The sequence below is a fragment of the Columba livia genome, chromosome 4 (genome assembly GCF_036013475.1).
Source record: "Columba livia isolate bColLiv1 breed racing homer chromosome 4, bColLiv1.pat.W.v2, whole genome shotgun sequence".
In the NCBI taxonomy this organism is placed as follows: Eukaryota; Metazoa; Chordata; class Aves; order Columbiformes; family Columbidae; genus Columba; species Columba livia.
The window spans coordinates 7,354,569-7,377,069 of NC_088605.1; the positions used below are offsets into that span (position 1 = coordinate 7,354,569).

At 39.6% G+C, this 22,501-nt stretch overlaps 1 long non-coding RNA gene across 8 annotated transcripts in view; it reads right to left on the reverse strand.

Moving 5' to 3' along the window:
- The window catches only part of LOC110364291 (uncharacterized), an 84,782-nt gene that overhangs the window by 11,094 nt on the left and 51,187 nt on the right, over positions 1-22,501 (reverse strand). For 7 of the 8 annotated variants that reach the window (XR_010472043.1, XR_010472039.1, XR_010472040.1 and 4 more), the window contains 3 exons: positions 10,750-10,854; positions 4,134-4,298; positions 1,602-1,715 (listed from right to left, as the gene is read on the reverse strand). This is a non-coding gene — a long non-coding RNA (uncharacterized LOC110364291). The remainder of the gene's footprint in view (positions 1-1,601; positions 1,716-4,133; positions 4,299-10,749; positions 10,855-22,501) is intronic. The other variant, XR_010472042.1, reaches the window with a different exon arrangement.

The window sequence follows — 22,501 nt, forward strand, 5'->3', positions numbered from 1 at the left end:
TTAAAAGAATATTATGACGTAAACTGTAGTCCGTAGAGAATTTCAGTTCTCTGGCATTCTTGGTAAAGGAAACCAGAGTGTTGCTCCAAGTGTTTAATAAAGCCAACTAGTATGATCAAATGTAAAATCTAGTGCCTCCTTTCTACAGTTTTAAATCTTTTCTGGTTGGAAAACAAACAGTATAATCTAGCAACCTTTTTCCTTTCCTAGGAACAATGATCCCATATCACTAATGTTATTTCAATGCATTTCGCAGTATATACATTTTGTTTCACAAAGAAATTAACATTTAGCTGTTTTTCTGATGGTATTATCAACAGCATTGCTAATACACACCAAATAAGTTGGAGTGAAGAATGACTGTAAGATAAGGCATGCATAGCATAAACTAAATTAAACAAAGCAGAAAAGATTACATATGGTTCTAAGCAATGTTATTCTTCTTCTTAATCCTCGAATAGAGTCACTAAATTACACTTCCAGATTTAGTTATGATATTTACAAATGACTTAACTGTTCATTTAAAGAGGGGAAACTGGCGAGAAATGGGGGCAAGCTCATAATTTAAGGTCACAGTGGTGCCAGCACAGAGCAAATGCTTATTACTAGGGTATATTTGGTCATGGAGAGTTCTCTTTCCCTAAGAACAAATCCCAGAAAAGCATATTTTTATTACATCTTCCAAATCTGGCATTCGGGCTTTATATAAATATACAAGACAGAGAACTTTTGTTTTTAAAATGCTAGGAACTAGAGGCACAGCTGAGATTTGTTGAAGAATATTTCCTTTCAAATTGTTTGTATGAACAACCCAAAACCTAAAATATATATGAAAAAATATGTAAAGAAAGAAGAATGTGAAAATATTGTATGAAACACATGGCATCTTGCTGGAAGCTACATAAAATTTCTTGTTTCTTCTTCCCCTAAACATAGCACCTCTAAATATAAAACCAAAAAAAGTTCAAAATAAGGTTACTGGTTTTGTTTCTTTATAACTGAAAACAGAAGGTACATTTTTTTAAGATTGTATCATTTTTGAGTTCAGTTGCCTGATTGCTCTCAGAAACGCTCTCTCATCTTTTGATATCCATCATGCTTTAATATTGTTTTTTTTTTCTCTAGAGTACCTTTCATCTAACATCTGTCTCCTTTTTCTTGGTAGAGAACCACAGTGCACACCCAGGCTTTGGAGTAAGTGTAAAGAAATAGAGTCCCAAAAATCTCAGATGTAGTACTGTGATTTACTGAAAATTAAATAGGGTTAATTTTGGTAGGAGCTAAATAAAGGCTGTGTCATACAGTGAACGCTCATAATAACCTTGGAGAGCAGCTCGAATCTAAAGAGCTCAGGTTAGTCTAATAGTAGTTTTATTTTAGCAAGAATTTGGTGGGTAAAGAAAGGAAAATGGCAGCAGCAACTGATGCTGAGAGTGTTAAGCTCTGCCGGTATGAATTACTATGATTTGAAGTTGCCCAGGTTTTGAGAATATCTCTCCACCATATACACTTTGCCAAAGAGATACTGGCTACCACTGACCGCAGGAAATTATGTTCTTATATTTATATGCTTGTAAAGATATACGATCACATTGTGGTACCTGAAATCAGAGGCAAACAGATCCTTGCAGTTCGGTGGGAGATTGCCTAGATGTCAGCAAGGGCAGAGGATCCTGAAGCCTTTGTTCTTACAGATCCTACTTGCATCGGTTACTCTCATAGGAAAAAAAAGCAAAATAGGGTCTCATGCTTCTGAGATTCATTTCTAACAATTCTTATCATCAGACGGCTTAAAGATGAAAAAGTTTCATCCCGGTGAATCAACAGTGAAAGACATGACAATAAAGTTGGAAACAAGTCCCATGGAGAACAGAGAATCCAGTCTCCTCCCCTAACTTGTCATTTAGGATTTCCCCCAGTACCCAGCTGTGCTGGTTGAGAGCAAAATTCAGCAAAGTTCACTTCCTGAGGGTTACTTTTCAGGATCATCCTCCAAAAGTAACGTGGTAAGCTGAGCCTGCTTTGTCTGTGTCGGAAACTCTACTCTGAACCATCTCTCTCCTCCTTTTCCAAAGTGAAAAGACTCTCCCTTCTCACTATTTTTTTTAATTTTTTCATTCAGAATTCTTTTTTTTTAAATCTCTTATTTCTAGCAAATATGCTTGTGACAGTGCCTCGGTCTCTGCTTCTGCATTTGGTGGGATGAAGTCCGTACACAAAACCCAGCCATGCCAGGCACAACCCTCCCCTATGCCTGGCTTTTGGAGGTCACAATCTTAATGATGCTCCTGAAATTAAGCCTTCTAGAATGCATACAAACTTCTGATAATTACGATACTTTTGAAAATGCCATAAAAAAAAATCTGGATCTGGAATTTGGAGAGCTTTGTCTAAAAGCTTTTCACACCTCTCCCTCCTGGTTAGCATTGGCTGCTCACACCTCACCCAGATCTAAGGGTTGGAACTTCTTGCCTCCCACCACTATTTTTGCTGCCAGAGCAAAGTACGTGGTGCCCTGGTTGCCATGCCACAGAGCTTGGGGGTCTCTTGAGAGCAGCAGGTTATTCTTTTCAGGCCAATAGAGGAAGTTTTGTAGCTGGTATGCAAGCACTCTGCTCTAATGCCCCAAGTCTCATAACCAGAAGCATTTTTCTATCTGTTCCATAGAAGATGCTGCCCTTGTTCAGCTCATTGCAATCTAATGAAATCATAAACACAGGAAGGATAAGCTTCCCCTGGTGTTTAGGACTGATCTCAAGATCACTTTCAGGATCACCAAGGGCTACAAAGTCAGTGAAGGGTTTGGAATGCAAGCCATATGAGTGGCTAAAGTTACTTGGTTTGTTCAGCCTGGAGAAGAGGAGACTGAGAGGAGACCTCAATGTGGTCACAGCTTCCTCATAAGGGGAGGAGGAGAGGCAGGCTCTGAACTCTTTAGTGACCAATGACAGAACCCGAGGGAATGGCAGGAAGATGTGCCAGGGGAGGTTCAGGTTGGACATGAGGAAAAGGTTCTTCACCCAGAGGGTGCTGGACACTGGAACAGGCTCCCCAGGGAGGTGTCACAGCCCCAAGCCTGACAGTGTTCAAGAAGAGACTGGACAAAGTCCTCAGACACACGGTGTGAACTGTGGGGTTGTCACATGCAGGGACAGGAGTTGGACTCAATGATCGTTGTGGGTCCCTTCCAACTCGGGACGTTCTATGATTCAATCGTTACATGATTCAAGTCCAGATCTGCTGACTAGTTATTGAACAACCCTGATGCCCTTTCCAGTCAAGTCTGGCTTGGCTGAACTTCTGGCATGCAGAGGAGCCATCTCCATCCTCTTCCAACCACCCCTTTCTGCATTGCATCTGGGTCTGGAGCATCGCCTGCCCCACAGCAATCACAAAACCCCCTGTTTTTCAGTTTGAAGTCTTCCTTACCCTTCTCTGCCACCCACAAATAGAGCAATGACTAGAAGAGGTCTGGAAAGGATACGTTTTACATGTAAGTTCAAGAAACAACAAGCCTATTCCATAGGTTACACAATACAATAGAGAGAGGGAATGGTATCTGGTGTTTCAAACTGATCAAAGGTACAGAATTAGTACTTAAATCTCAAATTATTCTTTCTGAAAAATTACTGAAAAAAAAGAAAGTTATAACAGAGGGTTACCCCAAACTAATGTTTTAAAAAGAAGATGAAGAGGTCTGGGCTTCTCCTTAGCTAACAGCATTTTCATATGTATTGAAAAAGTGTCTAAACAAATAATGCCAACCAAGCACTGAGGTGTTTCTGGAGTCACATTGTTTCTACGAAGAAGATTGCAGCCTCAAAGCTGGACAGTAAAAACCAAAAAGGCTGGTCTCCAAGTCTGCATGCACACTTCATTTTTCGGTGGCTTTGCTCTGGAGGAAATTTTTCTATGCATGACCTTCTGGCTCCAAAACAGAAGCAATTAGCTTAGCTCACTGCATTACAGAGTGAAGAAGTGAGTCAAAATGCTTGAGGTCTTTCCCAAAGGCATCGCATGACCTTGGGCAATTCCCTTCAAGACTATTTGAAGATCCAATATTAAACAGCAACGTCCACATTTAGTAAAATAAATAAGATGCTTTTATGGTAGCAGCTGGCAGGCATCCTCACCTTCCAATGAAAATCCGAAGACCTTTTTAATGAAGTGTGCTGGAGCCACGGGACTGATTCTGCTTCCAAAAAAAAGTGAGCATGCCTCGTTAGATGCCAGTATAGCCTTTCAAGTGCCCAAATTCGGAACCATGAGGTTGCTTTTCTTGGTACTTCTATTTTACCCTGTAAAATAGTGAGATTACTTTTACCCATCAGGCACTAAATTTTGAGGTTAACTTGGGTGTTTGGAAACTTGTAAAACTTTAGGCTGAAGAGCTCTACCAAGGCTTACAGCTCTGTAATAATTACACCTATTCAAACACATGCACGATCTTTCAAAAAGATTAACCCAATTTGCACAGCACAGCAATTACAGATTGGATCCATTTTTTTGAAACACCCTGTATCATGCTTATGAGTTTTATTGTATAGTGTGTCTACAAACAATCATGCAGAAAGGAGAAATGGAAGTTTTGGAAGTGGGCTTTTAGGGTGGGAGGAGGTGCAGGAAGGGGAATTCATATCAAGTGAAAGAACACTGTGCAGGACCTATGCATGGAGAATTAGCCCACGGCAACCTTAATTTCAATTCAGTTATACAAAGCTCAACACAGCTATCACGTAGGGAGAAACACCTGACCATACCTCATATGGTCCTCATACTATTTCCAAGTTTGTATTTTCTATTTTTTATTCTAATTCGGAAGCCCACCAATGCATAGACAATGGTTTAGCTCCATAGTTCCTTAGCTGTTGGCTCCTGAACTGCTTAGTTTCTTAAGCAGAGAAGTTACAGTGTCCTAAAGATATGAGTCACATTTCTATGCCCATATTCCTGCAGCTATCACTTTTTAAGGATGTTCATTGCCAAGCCATCACAAACTGAAATGAAATTACAGACTGACAGAAGAAGAATAAGAAATGCAAATGTGTCAATCTTGAGGAAACTCAGTTAAGACCATGACATGGACAGTTGCAATCCAGAAAGAGTTTTGCTCAAAATAATATACCTACTGCATTTCAAACTCTTAATTTCTGTTAATTTATACTGGAAAAATTTCTGGTCCTTACGTTTTGTTATGTGTCTTATTACATTTGGGAGGTTGTCTCAACCAGAGATTTGTGTTAGTGGTGCATTGTGCTGTTCTGCCCACAAAGAGGTCAGGTCTTCATCTTTTAATAGCTCCATGCTTTTATTTTTTTTGTCTCAACAAACCTCTTGCAAACTGAAACTACACACAGTTACTAAGGAATGTGAAATCTAGTGGGAAGAGGTCCATTTGTTCATCCATCTTACAGTCTCACCTACTTCAGTATGAAGCTGTAGGTACGCTCATATTATCTCTAAAAGTGGTAGCACATTTGTGCTGAATCAACTCTTCTCAGTTTCCCTTTTTCTCTGTGTGTTCAATCCTAGTATTCTGACCTCACTATCAACAAAACAGTTCTTTTCCAGTGAGACAATTACTACATTTCATGCGACCAAAACTAATGAATATTTCCACATACAGTTTTAAGATCTTGGTTCCGTCTCCTTGATGTAACCTTGAGTCTGAATTTCCATGGTTTATATTATTCAGTTTGGATATAAACCCCTTATAATTTCTTTCCTGTTTAGTACCTTATATATGTTCTCAGAATTAATCCCATCTTAGAAAAGCTTTTTGTCTTAAAATGTGTACAAATAAATCACTATATTCTTAGATAATGGCAATTGTCAGTAATTAAATTCAATTTGATAGGGTATGAGTGAAATTTCTCTGAGTAGTTATCAACAGTATCTTGATTTTAGGTTTGGCTTTATCATTATATCTCCTACATTTACAGCTGCCTGTACTTTCCTTTAGCAGTTGTCCATTTTTCATTTTGCAGATTGTTTTCTGCAGGCTTGTGAATATATGGGTATTTGGCAGTGATTTTTATAACCTGTAATCAGAACTGAAAATTATAGTGATCCCATTTGTGTTATTATAGCTGAAGAATGTGTCGGATTTTCCATTTTAAACTTCTTACTGTAAAGAATCTGCAACTGGTCTGTCTTTACTGCCAAATATTTCTGCAAAATTTTCAATAAAAGTAAATGTTATTTATTAATATGAAATTTTTCTCAGGATTTCTGGCAGTTGGTGTGAGGAGATGATAGTCTCTCTTGAAATTCAAAGAAACAAAAAATCCCTTATTTCCTGCTTCTTTATTCAGTAATCACATTTTAGCCAGAAAAAAAAAAAAAGCTAGATGGGTCTCTTTTTAAGGACCTGTAGTATTAATGCAGTAGTGGATAGAGGGATTACTTGAGAATGACTGGAATTATTTCCTTCCACTGGAAACATAATAATGTTCCTTCAAGATAGCGCCAAGATTTTTCAGCCAGAGGAAGAAGAGAATGGAGAAGAGCATCAGCTCTCTCCTCTGATCACACAGCATTCTTTATTTTTAAACTTAGAATCATAGAATGATTTTGGTTGGAAGAGACCCTCAGGATCATCAAGTCCAACCATAACCTAACCTAACTCTAGCACTAAACCATGTCCCTAAGAACCTCATCTAAAACTTATTATCATCCAAAATAAAACAGATCTCACAACGCACAACATCCTCTCGATGAAAGGACTGTCGATATGAAAATCAGAAAGTGTTCTGCTAAGGTTGGGGAGGCAATAGGAGGCAAACCCTGGAGAGAAACTGGGGTGAGACTGACTAGGATACACACACCAGCTGCTTCCTTGACATTTCCCACTGACCTGACTAAAAGCTCGGATCCTCACTCCATGGCCCATTACCTGTTCAAATGTTACATGAAACACATCTTATATTCTCTTCCTGGCTTCAGCAGAAGGAAAGAACTGTAGAAACACAGTAAAATTTGGTCCTCTATCTTCTTAGACCTTTTGGTGAAATGACAGATGGTACAGACAAATCCATCCTAGAAAACAGTAGCCTGGGTAACTCTTGGCATCCGTCACCTCATCACTCAAATTTTAGCCTTTCTCAGCTTCCAGACCTTTGTTCTGCCTGAGGCAGCATAATCTAATTTCCTTCAAGTTCCAGCTGCCTATTCTACCACCGTCTCCTGTGGGACCTTGGGCAAAGAGTATAACCCAGATTTCCAGGGAAACTGGGAAATTATAGCACCCTCAGAGAGCTATGAGGTCAGCATGCTCTGGTTGGGTGAGCTCACCCCAGAACTCTTTAGCCCTGACTAAATCTAGGCTTTGAGGATGTCAAAGCTGGATCTCAAAGACAGAGAGGCAGCCAGCTACCCAAAAGCTTTGCCATGTCTTCACAATCTCCATACAAATGGGAGATTGTGACAGTTTGATTGCCCGACCTCAATGCTGTGGAAATTGGTCATTGCTGTAGGAAGAAAGAGTAGAGTAGAAAAAGCACTGCAGGAAAAAGAGGCTTCCATTTCATTCTGGTGATGCAGACCTCTTGGGTCTCTAAGTAAATCAGAAATCTTGTGAAAATAGTCCTGGTTCTGAGGTGCTCTCTGCTTTCATTTCCACCAATGTATAGCAGTTGTACAAAACAGAATGTTGCCTCCTGATATTTGGATAAGTCCAGTTCTGGTCCTGTTTAGTGAGAAAGATTTCTTGCTGAGCTGTTTTGGTTTTTTTTTTTCAGTTAGTTTGTGTAAAATGCTGAGGAATAGAACTCAGCTTTTGAGAAGAACTCAGCTCTTGACATGCTTAGCTCATATATTTTATGTAAGTTTTAAAAAGGAAATCATAATTATGACGATTATGAGATGTCACATGCCAGTTTTTCCACTACCAAATACATCCCATTGTCAGTATTTCCATTCACTCTCATTGACTATAACCAAAGGCAATGAGCATGAATACTGGACACAGAGTCTCGCCTTTGGTGGATTTTCTCCAGACCTCACTACAGCATGTCTGACGTGAGTGAATATGGAAAATCTATTGCCTTTAAAGTAAAAACTATGGTGAGACGTTCTCCAGACATGCAGACAGCAAAGCTGCCAGCAATGTGAATGAGAGTTGGAAGTAAAGAATCAGAACGCTTCATAACCTCTCTCCTCTGTGTTCCTGGGTGATTCCCTGGCTGTCCTGTTAGACACTCAGCATCAAAGGTATGTGGCAGTGATTAGAAACAACCTTAAGCATTTGGATAAAAATTTGACAAGGCAAAAATCCCTGTCCTAAAGGGCACTGCGCTGTAAATCTTATTTCACACCTGCCTTCGCAGATGGCATTGGGTGAGCTCACATTGCCTAAAACTTACCCATATGGCCAAGAGCCAGGTCTGGACTTTCTCCAATGAATAAGCCATGCTTTAGGCAGGGAAGAGGGCTCAGTGGTGGGCTGGCAGCACAATATGCATTGCTGAAAGCTGTGTGGCCAAGAAGTTGGTGTTTTGAAGTTATCTTTACCCTACAAAGTCAGCACTGGCTCATTGGTTTCTCAGTTCATTCACTGAGCGAACTAAAAGCCCTGAACCCATTGCAGAGACCCACAGACAACATCACTTCCCTCCCTGGGCAAGGAGCTCACTCCTGAATACAGCATTGTGGTCACAGGAGTCAGTTTTGCCTGCAAACTTTACATTGGAAACCCTTGTGAATGTGACCCAAGCTAAACAGTGCTCATAAGCTTTTGGGGGTAGCATATTCCATATTTTCCCTGCAGTTTATTGGCAAATTAATTGTAATGCATTCACATTACATCATGAAGTGTAATGTAGAAATATTTCATGAAGGTTACCTTAATAGAGTGTGAAAACCTGATGAACAGTAATTCAGAGGGAACTGGTTGGTCCATCTCCTGTTTACCTGGAAACATTACTGCCTTTAAAAAGCCTTAAATATATTACTTGGTTTTATGGCTCAAAAACCTTTAATTTGAAGAATTTTATTACTCCCTTACAATACACATTGATTTTTAAAATGTTTTAAACTAAAACGGATCATTTACTGCCAACTGTGCTTCGGGCATATCATTGATTAGTCAAAGTGTGATAAAACAACCTTGTTTTTATTCATGCTTTTAGAGAATAATAAAACCTGCATACTTGGAAATACTGAAGCAATACCTTGGCCCAGAGCTATTTAAGTATGAATTATTCACGTCTAGTTTATTTTTTTTTATTTTAAATTCATGAATCCCCAGAATGTTTTTTTAAAGTGTATCAGTGAAACCATATTTCTAATTATTAAAATGGAGAGTGGATACAAATGCATCATATGTGTAAAGGGGTCATTTTTTATTTGTCTTCTTTTGCAAGCCACTGTGAATCTCCTTGGAAATTAGTTATTCAATATTTGCACTATGTTTTTAACTTGAGGCCCATTGAGAGAGAATACAGATACACTTATTTTGTTCAAAAATTTTGCAAACAAACTTATTCTCACATCTTGTAGTACTGGAACTGCCTAAATATACCCATTTAGGGATTTCAGATCTAACTGTCTGGGAGCCCATTGCCTGGAACTGGTCTGGAGTAATCACAGGAATTGCAGAAACAGAAATAATGATTTTGCATCTTCAGCAGAAAAGGCTTGTGCAACAGTGATAGGGTGTCTGTCTGGATATTACACTGCTGCGAATTACACTTTTTCCTTAACTGCTACAAAATGTCATAGGCAGAAATAGCTTTTGTAAGTGAAAAAAAAAATAAAAGAAAAAAAAATAATAATATGAATCCTACTTTGGCAATCCTTCCATCCTGTGTAACCTCACAATTCTTTCTGCATACACCATGGTCTGAACTGAGGCAGTGGAAAGAATGAGGCTGAAATAATTCTTTTTCTTTTTCCATCACTGAACTGCATTAGAACCTCAGCAAATCACTTTACCTCAGTGAACCTCCAGTCCCTTCATCACACAAGGCTTTGCTTTACTTGAACTGTAAACTCTTCAGGCTGGACAACACCTTTCTCTGTATTTGTATAGTACTCTGTGTAACTCTGTACTTGGTAAATACCAAATTAATAATGATTTTTTCTTATACAATCACAGAACTTTGGGTTGGAAGGTGCTCTGGACATCATTTAGCCCAAAAAAACATTTCAGAGCAGGTCCAGCTAGATCAGCCTACACAGGGACTCATTGGGTTTTATGTATCTCCCGAGAGGGAGTTTGCAGAACCTCTCTAGGTCCCTGCTCCTGCGTGATCAACCTCAAGATTAAAACCTTTCTTCTTTTATCTAATCAGAACTTCTCCTGTTTCAGCTTGTGTCCGTTGCCACAGTTCTCCAAGAAGAGTCTGGCTTTGTCCTCTCTATACTCTCAATAAGGTGATGGACACAGCAATAAGATCTCTCATTTGCCGTCTGTTTGTGCTCATACTACATGTTCTCCAGACCCTTGACCATCCTGGACTCTCCACTCACTCTGGTATGTCCATGCCTTTCTCTAACTGGGGATCCCAAAACTACAACCTACTCCACATCCCACTTCAGAGTAAGAGGATGCTTTCAAAATCTTTTAATGTTTTACTTGTAAGTTTTCCTTTCCTTTCAGGATATTTGTAATCAGAGCTGATTATGAATACCATAGTTGTGCATCAGAAATGCTGCTGTAAATATGTGGTGACCCTACCCATAGATAAAGTCCTAAGAATACACCAAGTCCTCAATAGCAGGACAGAGGAAATGGAAATTAAGACTTACTGTAAGAACAGAAAAGCAGCAGGTAGCAGGCAATGGCTTTAGATGCTGCTCATCTCTGCCAACTTGAAAGGAACATCTCCAGGCAGCCATAGCAATAAGATGGTCCTGTAGGATGGAAAACCAAAATTAAAGAGAGTTGACAGATATTCAAAAAATGAAAATTTTCTCTGCCACTAACCACAAAATGCCACCATATATTATCCAGTCTTACAAATAATAACATTCAGACAAAAAATATAAAATAGAATTTCATTAGCAGACTATGTGGAGCCTCAAAGGGACCTATGCTGAGATATGGAACACTCACAGTTCTTCCTAGGACTTAAAAAAAATCTGGGTATTTTCAAACATTTAGATAAATTTCCAAGTCTGAAAAATCCCAAGGAACTCAAGACAGAGCTTGCAACCATAAGAAGCTTGCAACCTGCAAAGAAGCCAATCCCTTAACTTGCCTTCAGAACCACATGTGGTGGTACTCTCCAGATGCAGCTGCCACGCTGAGCTTAGTACAAAATTATCTTGGAGGAATTGTGTCATTTTTCACTTTTACTCCATACCCAGATAAGATGGAGGAGGCCCCTGTTTAAGTAAGCTAAGTTCTGTTCACTGCATGGCTCTCTTTCTAGTCTAAGGTGGTTCTGTGCACGTCTACAAGTGAATGTCTGGAGGTCTGTGAAATTTTTAGTATGAAATTAGGTATTACAGACGTATCCATCAACAACAAAATGGGTCTTCAAGGTGCTGAGAGTAGAAACTTTGATGTGATTTACGTTCTCTTGTGAATGTAGTGCCAGAAGCTGATCTTTAAAGGGGCGTTACCATCCTCAATACAAAGCTGTATGTTTTGAAAAATTCCCAGCTCCTGGTTCAACTCACCAAATCTGTTAACTTCTACATAGATATAATCTTGTCACCATGATGGGACTTCTCTGCGCAGTTTATAGTAAACCAAGCCATGTGTTTGAATATTTGCACCAAGGGAGTTGAACAACAGATTATTCTCACCTCATTGACATTTTCCTAGTTTAATTTGGCTCAGGAAACTTTGCAATGCTGGAATTGGAAAGTAAAAAGTATCTTAAGCTGCTGGACATGATGAAAAGCAATGCCTTTTAGCAGCAGTCTGGCAAATCTGTCGGGGAGTGATTAGACATTAATAGCAGCTTCTTATACTTAATAAAGTTTGCATAGCCAATTTGCACTTTACAAAGTGTGGCATTGTTCTGGAGTGGTGCCCTGATGTGGACTTCGTGAAGCATGCAGGAGGCAATACAGGCTTTATGAAGTCCACATTGAGGAGAAGTGTCAAATTAAGTAGGAAAAAGCACACCAAGCCCTGATATTTGACTTGGAAACTCATGCCCATCTGTTCCCTGAAAGCTCCTGTTTCATCAGTTCTACAGGATTGCACTCGAAACACAAGTCTTGAGCATATTTTACTAACTTGTGAAATTGTTTTAATATTCAAGCGTTCAGAATCTTAATTCTAGTTGTTTTGGAAAAAAAATCAAACCAGAAAACAGGTATGAAACACACTAGTAGAAAAAAAATCTTCAGCATAGTGGTATGTGGTCACTTGTATGGGTCTTTGGGTAAAAAGCTAGACAATGTAGGGGAAAAGCACGACTGGTAAAACTGTTATTCTGTGAGTTTCTCCTGCAGATCTCATTCTTTGACAAAAATTATAAATTTCTCTTGAAAACCAGATACTTATTATGGGACATGGCTAATAGGGCACAGCAGAGGAAACCTCTCTCGGATGTAAGCCCTGATCAGTGCGATAAAAAGCCATGGATTTTGAGATCTTCCTTTTATTACTAGGTGTCTTTCTCATAATGGCACAACTTCAGCAGGACAGGGGAAGAGGAAAAGTGAAAAGGAGGAGGTGTGATGATCCCATCTCTCAGATCAGCCAAGATTGTCTCTGTTATTTGTTCTTAGAGGAAATAAGTGGGAGGTCATTGAACCCCAGAGGATGAAGAAGGAATTGAACTTGGGTGTCTCACTTCCCAGGCAAGTGTCTTCTGACCTCAAGCTATTTTATAATATTATAAAAAATAAACTTCAGCTTCTGAGTGAATGAGTTTTAAAGCTAAGTCTTCCCACTCTGATCATTGGAAGCAAATTTATCTTCAGAAGTACTGAGGTTGTTCTTGAGACAGGCACACACACAGAGCAGGTTTCAACCGCAAAAGAACTGAAATATCCAGAACTTTTGGGCAGCATACGTATGTTCAGGTCCTGGAGGATGGATGTAGGTACCTCACTGCAGCCCGAAGGCACCTGGGAGGTGGGATCCACGGTGCAACCTCTGTCTCAGCATTTGTTCTCAGTTCTTGGTTACCTTGTTGGTTGCTGCTGAGGTCACCCTGGGACACCCAAATCCCCATGAATTCCCACTGTAAAGGGAACTGAAGCACCCGAACATGACTTCTGCTGACCGTGTACAAGGAGGCCAGGTACCTGAGTGCGCTCTCAAGCTTAAATGTCTGACAAGTCCACACCTCCCTGATGCTTGAACCCCTTTCAGTCAGCAGGGTCCGACCTTTAGTGAGGGCACACACTGGTTCGGAATGGCTGTGCTCAAATTGGGCAAAATTCCCCCTATCCAAAAGGAAACCCTGCTTAATGAAGGTCTGCAGAGGCTGGGTCTTCAAAAGTCACATTAATAAGACTGGTTGTTGGCTCTTCCCCATCACACTCTTACGATCTGCTGCGCAAATTGAAGTTTAAGTAAGTTTGCGACTTGCCTTCGAAACAAGTGCTTTTATATCTCATTGTAAATATAATCTACAGTGAGTTTGGCTTACTTTGTAGATAGAGAATGAAACTCTCCTTTTTTGTTTTTAATTTCTCAATGCATGGGTTGCCTGTGAAATGTAGAAAGCAGGTGGTTTATTAAAAAACAGACCCAAAAAGATAACAGCTCTAAATATTGCATGGATTTTTCCCCACTTATCAAGTTACTGATTAGGTTATCTTAACTCACTTTTGAGGACAACTGACCATTCGCATCCATATTTTGATTAATTATTCCACAAGAACTCTTAGCTTACAAATTGGTCATTTCAGGATTATACTTTTCAGTTGTCTCATATGCAACAGTTGAGCAGGTTTTGGGTTACTATGTTATAGACACTGGAAAGGATCTTTTCCTTTTTAATTTGAAAATTGTTAAAAGTATGGCATTGCAATGTAGATGACATAGTCTTTCCAGCTACTAAATCTATGAGCTAAGATGATTGATTTTTATCTAGTTTAAATCAGTATGAAATGGATTAAATGACCTGGCAAATTCTGTCATTCAGCTGGGAGAGAGAAATGCCCAGTGCAGTGTTTCAACAGCTGTTTTATTGCTTGTCCATTACTTAACAACTGAAATACAGCAGTTTGTGTATGACTAGGCAATGTACAGATATGTTTTAGAGTATCATTATGAGTCTGGTAAATGGGTTTAGACTATGGATATGAAAACAAACTCTCTGTAATTTTCTGTAGCATTGTTTAAAGGGCTTATGGTTGGCACTATAACTGATGGTATTGACCAAAAGAGCCGTGGACATCTGGCTTTCTAGCCCTACAGATGAAAGACCATATGTTATAAAAAAAATGCAGCGTGAGAGGGGAACATATAGTTGTACGCTGAACACATAAGCAGAGGTCAAAGCTCAGAGAAATCCAATCCTGTCACCAGTGTTGCTCCAACAAGGGGTGAATGATGTCAGATTGCTGGGCAAGGCAGAAATGTTGCTGACGTGGTGTCCAACACATAGTTAAGCAGACAATTTAATATCAATTAAAACCTCATGGATGTCTCTCCTTCACCTTCCCCAATGATGAGGAGAAGAATAGTTGACATTACAAATGCCCACAGCTTACCAAGACTGTATTTTGTCCATATTTTGGGCTGTTTCACCAAGTTTCAACAGAATCCAGTGCAACTGTTTAAGATCAAATCAGGGCATATTACCATTTTCAACATCAATCCCAGTTTTCTCATGCTTACAGTTCTGGAAACAATGCATCCATTCAGATTCATTGCAAATGAGTTAGGAAGGGACTGAAGCCCTCTCTTCACTCCTAATTTACTGTTTTATGCCATTTTTTCAAATGCTAATATCAGAGAGGCAGTCATAAGCTTAACATAATTTGCTTGTGCTGTTCCTTATTTGAGCTCACAAAAAGACATATGAATTTTATAGGCCCAGCTTGCAGTGTGGGCTGTTGAAACAGCAATATCTTTACTGGTTTAGAAAAAAAAAATTGTTGCTTTACATAACACCAAATGCTACACTTTCATTTTCATTAGTGATCAATGAAAAAGAATCATATATGAAAATTGCGCTCAAGAAATGAGGGATACAGATTAGAGATCTTTACTCTTGAAGTCAGTATAATACATTTCAGAGACTAAGTAAACAAAATCCACACCAGTTGGTTGGCATTTTGAGAGGTGCTAACTCAGCATACTGCTGCAAGTTTCTGCTGAATTGAGCACTTTTTAGTCTTTGAAACAAACATCTGTGATTCAGTGTGATAGATTTTAATGTAGTCAGACAATAGAACAAGATGTGTTTTCAAGAAAAACATTAGTGTGAATGAATGGTTCTTGCAAGCTCCACAATACCCACTTTTAAATTTATTGAATAATAGATTTCTCTCCAGATTACTCCTTTCAACTAAGAATATTTTTTTTTTCTTAAGTGAAGTCAACAGAGCAGACAAAAGGGCATTTTTACCCAAAACATCATATCAAACATTTTAAATTGGTATTTTTACATCGTATACTAAACTACAGCATTTGTGCCTGTCAGAGGTTTAAGGTGACTTAATGCACTGAATTAAAAGGTGCCAAGGCACAATATGCAGTAGAGCCAAGCAGACTACAAGTCACAGTATCATTCACTTTTAATATTGTTTGTTTTCACACTTTCACTATGTAAAGTTACTCAAAGCAGTTCTAAACAAGAGCAGGGAGGAAAAAAAAACCACAAGTAAATTCATTCCGGGACTAGGAAAAGGATGTTATTCCCCACCTCCCAGGACATTTAGTAAATATGACCTCAAGCCTGAACCAGCTTCAGTCTGTCTTGGATTTTTAAGATTTTCCTTAACAATTTAATCCCAACCACCGGCTATGCGTGGCCTTTTACAGTTCTTCCCCCAGGTTTCGTAACAGATTTTACACAATATGGGCCCCAAATCAGACAACTGCTTTGATTTCAAGGAGCACAGGCTATATGCAGAGCTCACGGTCATTGCACCTTGCAATCCCAGACCTAGCACCCACAAGGAAGCGTGGAAGTTCTCTAGATACTTGCAGAAGACCGTTGCATAGCATTTAATTTTGTGTTCAGTAATCATTTCATCACGGGGTTCAGATGATAAAGTGGATACAGTTGTTCATTAGCAACAAAAACATATGCAAACAAAGAAGCAAGCCAAGAAGCTGCTAGTGACTGGAAAGTCCAAGGCTGACCATCACATGCTGCGGAGTCACAAACATCTATCTTTAGACCAAAAAATCTGACCCTGACACCATCTATAGGAGTCCAAATCAGATTTTCTCATCCTACCCATTCTTCAAGGGTGAGGCCATTTCAAACAGGTTGTATTGAAGCCTCAGTGGTCTAAACATGCAGAAGAGTTTGCAACTTCCCAGCAAGCCAGGTTTATGCTCCTACAAATCTTTCCATACAAATAGTCTTCCCTACCACACGTTTTTCCGAAAATCCTCGCCAGCTGGGAGGCAGAGACTCACAGCCTGGCTTTCGTGGTCTTATTTCTGGCAGCAACAATAGGTAATAAGAAAGATTCCTCCTGAGGGCTATTCCAGAGGTATTTTCTCTCCCAGCTTCCCAAAGGAGGAGGAAAACACAAGATATCTGCAGGGAGCGACAGCTTCTGTTTGTCATGTCAAACATCCCAGACTCTATCCCCGTCCCCTGGAGGGAATCATTCACACAAAGATTACCCAAAAGGATTATCGTGCAGCTGGATTATCCACGAACACAGCTCAGTCAACTCATAATCCAGCACCTTTATGTATTTTTTTGCCTTTTAACCTCCTGGTTCCCAGACTTATAGTACTTATCCTTTTAGGCACCACCATATTTTAGTACATGCTGAATACACAACTGATGAAGTTATGTTTGTGGCTAACCTGGCAATTCTGAGCCATTTCTCATCAGCCACAAGATGTCAGTGTTGCTGAATGTTATTATTCTTATACATACTTACCTGAGAAGCATCTACAGATGTAGCTGAGGGTAGCTATGGACACTGGGTTGTGTTCAATAGTCTCATTAAAAAAAAAAAAAAAAACACACAGACAACTAAGACAATAAAAACCTGCATGGAAAAGTGCAATTTGGCATTAACCATGATAAATAAAACTTGAACTGCATGGTTATTGCTGCCACCTTCTCCTGATATGCAAATCCTTGTGTCTTTTCACAAGTCCCAGAGCAACTCATAAAACACTTGAACTCGGCAGATGGTTCTTGCACAATGATGTCACTTGGAGCAACGAGAGATGACACCAGAGCTTTTTCATCATGAAGAAATTAGTCTATCCCACCAGAAATGAGGCTGTCCAGGAACTCTGAGTCTACCGAGTCTTGCTAAATACGATACCCAGAATCAAAGAGCATGCTAATAGCTATGTCCTCTTTGTAGTCTTGGTATGTACCTCAACACTTTTCTGTCCCTGACAGCAGACTCTGACCACATTACTCCATCACGGAGACCTTTCCATGCCGAGGCTTGTTTCCTCTCTGTATCACTTCCCCAATTGTATGAGTACGTGTTTTTGTAAGGCCAAATTACAAATCAGTTTACTAGTCTATTTGGTTTTAAAACACCCTTTCCTCTTCCTAACCCTTCCCAAAAGGCCAAGGTCAGGCAGGAGGGGAACTTTTGAACCGATATTGTTGTGGACTCAATGTATTGTGAAACAGCACCTCGGATTTCCTCTGCAGTCCGAGCGACCCACATGTCGATTATTTTGCTGCTTCCTCCTTGGTTGCAGAAGATTGTCTTCACCAAACACTGACTTGACTTCCACTTCTAAGTATAGCAGAGCACGGCTACAATTAGCATGAGAATTCCTGTTTACATTTTTTGCTGCCATTCATGTCCTCTGAACTTGTTTACTTCTGGAATCGCAGGAAGCATGACTTTGGTGGGAGTGGAGACAGGGCTGTTCACCATGAAAAAAATGTGTTGAATAGAGATAGATGAGTTTATACACACTTGCAGTTATAAAAATACACAATGGGAACATGGTTATTTGAGATGGAAAGTGGACAGTTTCATACATACAATCCACCTATACTTTATTTTCAAAAATATGAATAATCTTGCAGTAGCAAATCCAAATATTTTAATTATGAGGGACATATTAGGGGAAAAGAAGATTTTACCTAATTCTTACAGTCTTTCCCCAGCTGGCTTCCCTGCTCCTCTTTTTCTCCCCAAACATCCTTTGAAAAATATTGCCATATGCAAAGCAATGAAATAAACCTCAGGGAAAGTCTTTCCTCTTTCCAAATCTTCCCTCCACTCGTGCTGAACACCTCAACTAGGAAAATCCATTCTCTGTTTAATAGAAATCATTCTTCACAAAGACACCTCCTGACAGCTCCTCCCTGTTCCATTAAACAGTCTGGCTGTAGTGACCATAAATCCCTGTGTTTACCTCCGTCCCGTCTTTGCATTGTGTCAAAGGCATCATTTTCTCTGCCAGAGTCAGAGGTTCTGGTTGCTTGGCACGTTCCCACCTCCCCTGTTAGTGACAGCAGGGACAAACCTGCCCGTATTCACGGGTCTGAAGTCGCGGTTGTACAGAGGCACGGGCTGGCTCCTCGCTGCGTGCACAGGGACCGTGTGTCTGCAGTTCTCGGCTGCTTGGAAATCTGGTAGATTAATGCCCAAAGTGGCAGAGTTGGCAGGAGCGCAGCAGCGAGATTCTCAGAAAAGTCTGACCATTTCTGTTGAACTAGCTCATTTCATTAAAAGGTTGCATTTGCCGGGGTCATCTGAGGATGAGGATGACTAGGATTTTCTTTATTATTATTAGGTTTTTTATTATTTCTTGGTGTCCCACTCAGTTTAAAGATGATTTCATGCAAATACTAAAATTTCCAAGCTATCTACCCAAACTATGTAGACTTGTTTAAACTCTGAACTACAAACCTTTGGGGAGTGGGGTGTTAGTTTTTTAATATAACTCCTGGAAAAGTTGAAGAGGTGACTAAAGCAGGGTTATTTGATCCAGCTCATACATACATAGTCGGCTAGCTTGGCTAAACAAGGCATTGTGCTTCAAATAACTAGAGCAGTCTTAAGAGGTAAAGGTTGGGACAGCATGGGAAAGGATTTCATCAGCCTGAAATTAATAAAGACAGGGAGGGAAATACAAGACTTAGAAAGTAAAGAGAGTGGAGGAGTATCTAATTTCAGGCACTCTAGTGTAAAGGTGAAACAGCCTCTTTAATGTCCACTCTGGCATAAGCCAGTTTTGGCATCAGAGTCTTGCCGTAAGGATTTACCTTTTTCACCTGCTTTTGTTTTTCCTTCCCCCTAACAAACTTGGGATTTTGCTGGTGGGAGGTAGGGCAAGGCATAATCCCAGGGCACTTGTTTTCTTTGGGGACTTAAGGAAAGAAAAATGCAGTTCTTATTTTAAATTATAAAAGGACAAACCTCAGCTGTATTGTTTAATTCAGCTTCACATGCAATAACCTTTCAAATGGTGCTTGAAAGTCAAGTAAAATTTTAGTATAAATGACATTGCCAGGTTAATATTAACATATGAGACACTGCCCTTTATGTTTCACTATCATCCCTTCGAATGTCTTAAACAGTAATTTTAATAGAATCATAAAAATCTTCAATTTCCTCTGTAGATTTAACCAATGCCAAGAGCCGTAAAAAAGTTATGCTTCTGTCTCATTTGTAAGGTTTGCGATTATTGTAACATACCCATTTTTGCAGGTCTTGTGTACTTAGATCCTAAGCTTGTTACCTCATTGCTTAAAAATACCTCCCCAGGAAGAACTGCTCAAACTATTTTGTCCTTACTTGCTTCTTCTAACAGGGATGTTAGAATTGGAAGCTATAAGAGGAAGGGAAAAAAAAGGAGGTATAGAAATATCCTGATGCCAGTGTGCTTCATAATTTGCCTTCAGTGAATATTCAGTCCTGTGGATTAAACAAGGGCACTGGAAAGTTATTTAAATATGTCTCAAATGCTGATAAATGGTGAGGTTTTAACGTGAGAAATTTAAGCCCACAAAGTAATTTCTTGGTAAACATTCAAATGAGAGAAAACAGTGGGGAAAGCAAAGATGCAGTCTCAGATAAAACAAAGCCTTTGTTGCTGCAAGAGGGAAAAATGTGTCACCACAACAACCACAGAAGCAAGGAGGGTGCAGGAAGGCTGCAGGAGAAATGTCACCTCGCACCTGCAGACACCAGCTTTGGTGGCCCCAGAGCACCACTGGCAATGCAGCCACCTCACTCTGTTACCAATGACTGTGCAAAGGGATGGAAAAACCATCCATGCCAGATGGGAGCTGGGGATGGAGATGTTCCTTTACTGGGTGAACTAGCAGTGGTAGATCAGGCGTGAAGAGCCTAACTCATAATTTCCCGCAATGCGGCAAACTTGGCTATGAGCAAGAGCTTGGTGTCCCCAGCCAAATGCAACCCTTGCCCCGCACGGACGGGCATCCAGGTTCTGTCGTACCACCCTGCCTTCCCATGCCACAAATCATCCACTCAGAGGTAGCTGTATGTTTTGAGCAGCCATCTCATTCATGCTTTCCTTCCCAGATTTGAAAAAGGAATCACTCGTATTGTCTGAGTGCCTTTAGAAATTATAAATGCTGCACAGAGAAGAACAGATCTCCATCTTTAAACTATTCTGCATTCAGGCTGTGAGGAAGACGTGACTGCTTGGACAGAGGTGACTTGATTAGCACTTCACAATTCACAAGCATATTCACTTTTTTAAAATTTTGGTTAAGTTTTGTGGTTTTTTGTCGTCTTTTTTTTTTTTTTTTTTACCTTAACATCTCTGGGGAAAGACTTTCACCAAAGCTGCTCTGTTTCTTCTGTTTCTTAAGGAAAAATGTTGTTTTGACCATGTGAAAAAGCAAAGTGAAACATTCCTAATGCTTCTGGGGCTTGAAATATGACAGAGGCATCATTTCAGGGATAGGAGAGGCATTTTGCTGCTGTTACGAATATTTGCCCAAACTTGGCCAGAACAGGCACTTCATCTTACACAGTTTCAGTCAACTCGTTAAGGTTTAAAAGTGCAACTTCCAAAAACCCGTGGAAATGTAGCTCCAGTCATAGAATCACAGAATCGTTTTGTTTGCAAGAGACCCTCAAGATCATCAAGTCCAACCATAGACACAGGAGCAGAACTGGAGTTTCTCAGGCTTCTTCTGCCAGATATTGCAGGCTGACCTTAAAAATGGGTTCATTGGGCATTAGGCCAAAGGTTTCACGTGTATTACGGGGCAAGTCTTTCACAGTTGACCACTGGCAGGTAATCTTATTTTTTAGATGCTTTACTACAGACACTAACTGTATGGTATTTAAGCACTATAAAATATGAAAGGCTCTGAAATACAGGATCATAGTCATCCTGGTGCAGTTTTGATGCAGAAGTGTCTGGTTCCATTCAGTAACTGTATGATAGATCTAATAATGCCTCTTTACAAAGCCAGTGTGAACAGAAATGTAATAGTTTGGGGGTATTATCAAGATCCTGTAGCAATTAAAAGGACAGAAGGAAGTCTAGTATGAAACTAATAATCCCATATTAGTTACTAAACAAACCCAGAGGCCATACTTAATAACAGGATTAAAATACCTGTGATCACATCATCTGCCAAACTGTGCTTTCAAGAAAATCTTTAATTACAGTATTTCTTAACTTTAAGCACTTGGTTTACACTTAACATTCAGGGAGTATAGAATTTTTTTCTTGTATTCATACATTAGCTATGCAATACACCCCCTCCAAATTCACAGCATTCTGATCTAAAATAGCCTGAACATTTGGGAATTGTTGATATATTGCTTGTCTAATGTTTTACTTACTTTCTAATTATGGATTAATATTTTAATTTCTTAATCATTTCCTTTGATGATTTGCAAGGTAAGCAATGATTTTGTACAGTTATATATCCTTACGTTAGCATTAGCTACATCCAGCCTTACCCTGGGTTTATTTTTAGTGGAAAATATCCTGAGACTTCACCATTAAAGCTATGAGACTAACCTATAAGAAGAATCTGGATCATCCTTTTTTCAGAAGGCCACATGTATAATGTCAGTAGGACATAACACTTTGAGTCCAGAAAACGCTTAAGTGTGTTTCTGATCTGGGGCCTGGATAACACATCAGTTATGGTTATTTGCAAGTCACATTTCAATATCCAGCTTTTCAGGCTGTACATTTTTGTAGTTGCAACTTTCCACCTCCCCCGCACTGATTTAAGTGATGTTATTCTTGGCTAATAGTAATTGTGAGAAAATGGAATTCCATCTGTTTCCACCAAAAGCAGAAAATAGAATGTGAGAATCAATAGAAGACTGCACTTGTTATACACATTTGTCACAATCAGTGGCTTTGCTAAGGAAACATGTCTGCAGGTACGATTTGCAAAATAAATAGCAAGTCCCAGCATCTGATCACCAGCTGGCTTATATAAAAGTCAGAGCCACTTCTGAC